The following is a 5,000-nucleotide window of genomic DNA, read 5'->3' as shown; positions in this document are numbered from 1 at the left end:
CCGTTCTCACATCAAATGAAATGGAAGTGAAGAGGAGAGGAATATTATTACATCTCTGGATCCAGTATCGGGTTGTCTACGATCCCCGTCGTTTTCAGAGAATATATTCATCTCCGCGTTTTCCACGTTAACGGTTTTTCAATGTACTGTTCGCCCGGCCGTCGGATACGTGTTGCGTATCTGACGGTTTTTTTTTTCCGTTTCCACGGACGACGATAGTGTCGTCCTTAAAACGACGCCTGAACGAATCTCCTTCGCGCGCTGGTTGGAGCGTTCAGGTACAATGCGTTCTTACGAACCGCAGAACAAGAGACATATACATATATTGATTTGTAAATCAAAAATATATACGATTACCCTGAACGGTGGATCACTTGGCTCGTGGGTCGATGAAGAACGCAGCTAATTGCGCGTCAACGTGTGAACTGCAGGACACATGAACATCGACATTTCGAACGCACATTGCGGTCCACGGATACAATTCCTGGACCACGCCTGGCTGAGGGTCGTTTACGTAACCATAAACTGCTTGCGTTGCTCTTGTAAGTCCCCGCCGTCGCTTACCTCTCCAAATATATTTTTGGAGGGCGCCAAAGAGCGTTTCGGAGTCGGGTTGCAAAGATGCTACGTACGAGCGAATGATGGGCGTTTCGTCGGCGTTTGTCGCGGTTCTGTGAAAATTGCCAATTTTTGCATTGCGTCTTATAAACACATACAAACATATATATCTAGTTTCCACGAGAGGCGAAGTAGGGATTGGTATTTCTTACGTTCGGACTTGCGTGAGTGTTTTTACGGTGTCGTGAGTCGTATTGAAAATACGACCGCCCGTAAGGCACCGCTTCGACGAGGATCTCCAAATCTCTCACCTTCTCTGCGAAACGATTCGCCTTGCGGAAAGAAGCGTTTCCACTCATGAACATTTAACGCGCTCCCGACGTCGCCTGAAATGATGCGTATATACGAAAGAGGTATATTTACAAGAGTCTCGCGAGACTACAGAGATGGACACACAAATTATAAAAGAAAGAAAGAATACTGTGTGGCACACAGAGTGTGTGTGGTGTGGCAATGTTAAGCCCCAGGGAGAGAATATGCCTGTGCGTGGATGAGTTTCTTAACTCTACGTTATAATTGCCATACGGCGGAGGGTCGTCGTTGCCGGCGATTTCGACAAACACATTCCTTTTCGAGTCTTCGAGGGAAGAGACGAAAGAGATCTCTCGTTCTATCGCGAACGCTTTGATGATCGATGGACAGCGGAGCAAAGCGCAGCAATGTGCGGGATGGAGCACGTCGTACTTGATCGGGTCGGAATTATTCCCCGTCGTCGACGTGTCCTCGCTAATCTGTGCGATTGCCATTCCATCGCCACGTTCGCGTTGAATCGTATTGATGACGGCCTATGTGCGTCTTGAGATCTTACTCTCTTTCTCTCGTGTCTCTAATTTGGTTTTGTGTTTGATCGATGATAAATCGTTTCGTGCGCAACGTTTCTGTACCCCCGTGGTTTTTGGTTCAATTATACAAGAAGTAGAGAGAAAAAGAAATCCCACCGGGTTATATGTATTATTATTTTTTTTTTTATAATAATATGTATACTCCTCTATTGGCGAGGCTTATTTCGAACTTGATTGTCACACGACGCAAAAGACACACTTGTGTGTTCACGCACGGAACAGCACCGCGGAGAGAGAAAAGGTATATCCAATGATGAGAACCTTTATGTCGGTCGCCCCATGTCTTTTCTTTTCTTCATTGTCGATTCGTGCGGAACCGCGCGATCTGTCGGTCGTCCAGTCCCCGAAAGTTCTTTTCGACGGACGTTAAAGTTAACCGGCCAGATCGTCTAGCGAGAGTTTCCGATCGACACACGAGATGAAGAAAGAATTATATTGACACTTTGGTGTGGCGCATAAGGCATATATCGGTTTTTTGTTTACCTTTTTCTCTCTTCTGTCGTGTAGTGTTGTTTCGTTTTCTTTTTTTTTCTTTTTTTTTTGTGCTTTGTACGTTTTCGCGAGTACTACTTTTACGCTCTTTCGGCCGAAACACACAAAATTTTGTATCACGTACGACGACCTCAGAGTAGGCGAGATTACCCGCTGAATTTAAGCATATTACTAAGCGGAGGAAAAGAAACTAACAAGGATTTCCTTAGTAGCGGCGAGCGAACAGGAATTAGCCCAGCACTGAATCCCGCGGTTCTGCCGTTGGGAAATGTAGTGTTCAGGAGGGTCAATTTATCCCGAGACGTCGAACCGCGTCCAAGTCCATCTTGAATGGGGCCATTTACCCGTAGAGGGTGCCAGGCCCGTAGCGACTGGTACGCGTTTCGGGAGGACCTCTCCTTAGAGTCGGGTTGCTTGAGAGTGCAGCCCTAAGTGGGTGGTAAACTCCATCTAAGGCTAAATATGACCACGAGACCGATAGCGAACAAGTACCGTGAGGGAAAGTTGAAAAGAACTTTGAAGAGAGAGTTCAAGAGTACGTGAAACCGTTCAGGGGTAAACCTGAGAAACCCAAAAGATCGAATGGGGAGATTCATCGTCGACGAGGCTGGCTTCCGTTGGTGCGCAGATAGCCCGTAATGGGCCACTTCGGTGGTTCCAGTGCGAGGGTACACCATCTTCGGCAAATGTTCCGGTCGCGTAGTCGTGCACTTCTCCCTTAGTAGAACGTCGCGACCCGTTGCGTGTCGGTCTACGGCTCGAGTTGTTGCCTGTCGTGTCGCCTTCGTGCGCACACGGCAGACGCTCGATCGCCTGGCCGGCTGCGTGACGGTACTCTGACGGTATCGGGCCGCAACCAATCCATTTTCGAATGTGTGTGCGTCAGGCCCGCCGCAAGCTCGGTTAGTTTGTCACCCGGATGGTACGGACCTAGCGCCGGCTCCGGGCCTAACCAGCTGTTAGCAGGCGGTGTCCTCGGACTGGCCAAGCTTTGAATTACCGGTCAGCGACGCTACTGCTTTGGGTACTCTCAGGACCCGTCTTGAAACACGGACCAAGGAGTCTAACATGTGCGCGAGTCATTGGGACATGTAAACCTAAAGGCGCAATGAAAGTGAAGATCGTACCTTAGCGTCGATCAAGGGAGGATGGGCCGCGTCACGATGCGGCCTCGCACTCCCGGGGCGTCTCGTTCTCATTGCGAGAAGAGGCGCACCCAGAGCGTACACGTTGGGACCCGAAAGATGGTGAACTATGCCTGGTCAGGACGAAGTCAGGGGAAACCCTGATGGAGGTCCGTAGCGATTCTGACGTGCAAATCGATCGTCGGAACTGGGTATAGGGGCGAAAGACTAATCGAACCATCTAGTAGCTGGTTCCCTCCGAAGTTTCCCTCAGGATAGCTGGCACTCGCTCGTTCTCTTTTGATGAACGTGTGCGAGTCTCATCTGGTAAAGCGAATGATTAGAGGCCTTGGGGCCGAAACGACCTCAACCTATTCTCAAACTTTAAATGGGTGAGATCTCTGGCTTGCTTGGATCAATGAAGCCACGAGATTATATTGGATCAGAGTGCCAAGTGGGCCAATTTTGGTAAGCAGAACTGGCGCTGTGGGATGAACCAAACGCAGAGTTAAGGCGCCTAAGTCGACGCTTATGGGATACCATGAAAGGCGTTGGTTGCTTAAGACAGCAGGACGGTGGCCATGGAAGTCGGAATCCGCTAAGGAGTGTGTAACAACTCACCTGCCGAAGCAACTAGCCCTGAAAATGGATGGCGCTGAAGCGTCGCGCCTATACTCCGCCGTCAGCGGCAAGTGAGGTTGACGTTAGCTTTTTTTAAAGGCGCGTCTTCCATGAAGCTCTGACGAGTAGGAGGGTCGCGGCGGTGTGCGCAGAAGGGTCTGGGCGTGAGCCTGCCTGGAGCCGCCGTCGGTGCAGATCTTGGTGGTAGTAGCAAATACTCCAGCGAGGCCCTGGAGGACTGACGTGGAGAAGGGTTTCGTGTGAACAGCCGTTGCACACGAGTCAGTCGATCCTAAGCCCTAAGAGAAATCCTATGTAGATGAGGTGTCCTAAGAGAGAGCAAAATATCATTAAATGATAAACACACACCCATCGGGCGAAAGGGAATCCGGTTTCTATTCTATTCCGGAACCCGGCAGCGGAACCGCTTACCAATCGGGCCCTCGTAAGAGTGTTCGTCGGGGTAACCCAAAATGACCTGGAGACGCCGTCGGGAGATCCGGGGAGAGTTTTCTTTTCTGTATAAGCGTTCGAGTTCCCTGGAAACCTCTAGCAGGGAGATAGGGTTTGGAACGCGAAGAGCACCGCAGTTGCGGCGGTGTCCGGATCTTCCCCTCGGACCTTGAAAATCCAGGAGAGGGCCACGTGGAGGTGTCGCGCCGGTTCGTACCCATATCCGCAGCAGGTCTCCAAGGTAAAGAGCCTCTAGTCGATAGATTAATGTAGGTAAGGGAAGTCGGCAAATTGGATCCGTAACTTCGGAATAAGGATTGGCTCTGAGGAGCGGGGCGTGTCGGGCTTGGTCGGGAAGCGGGTCTGGCTGACGTGCCGGGCCTGGGCGAGGTGAACACATTGATGGGAATCCGAGCTCGGTCCCGTGCCTTGGCCTCCCGCGGATCTTCCTTGCTGCGAGGCTTTCGTCTAGAACGATCGTCCTCTTCGGCCGCCATTCAACGCTCAGCTCAGAACTGGCACGGACTAGGGGAATCCGACTGTCTAATTAAAACAAAGCATTGCGATGGCCCCCCACGGGTGTTGACGCAATGTGATTTCTGCCCAGTGCTCTGAATGTCAACGTGAAGAAATTCAAAAAAGCGCGGGTAAACGGCGGGAGTAACTATGACTCTCTTAAGGTAGCCAAATGCCTCGTCATCTAATTAGTGACGCGCATGAATGGATTAACGAGATTCCCTCTGTCCCTATCTACTGTCGAGGTGTGTTGATCGTGCATCACAACGATCCCTTATCCCCGAGTTCTGAACGCCTTTAGGAACAAGGGGGAGGCGGGTTGGCCTACCGGCTA

At 50.7% G+C, this 5,000-nt stretch overlaps 1 non-coding gene and 1 pseudogene across 1 annotated transcript; both read left to right on the top strand.

Annotated features, from left to right (window-relative positions):
• The first annotated feature begins 354 nt into the window (after window positions 1–354).
• LOC143219597 (5.8S ribosomal RNA) lies at window positions 355–509 on the top strand. The gene has a single exon (XR_013011391.1). It is a non-coding gene; the product is annotated as a 5.8S ribosomal RNA (ribosomal RNA).
• Window positions 510–2,078: 1,569 nt separating this feature from the next.
• The window catches only part of LOC143219621 (large subunit ribosomal RNA), a 5,582-nt pseudogene continuing 2,660 nt past the window's right edge, over window positions 2,079–5,000 (top strand).

This window comes from Lasioglossum baleicum, unplaced genomic scaffold, assembly GCF_051020765.1.
Source record: "Lasioglossum baleicum unplaced genomic scaffold, iyLasBale1 scaffold0055, whole genome shotgun sequence".
Classification (NCBI taxonomy): Eukaryota; Metazoa; Arthropoda; class Insecta; order Hymenoptera; family Halictidae; genus Lasioglossum; species Lasioglossum baleicum.
Note: the sequence above shows the minus strand (reverse complement) of the source record. Positions and strands in the feature narration are given on the sequence as shown.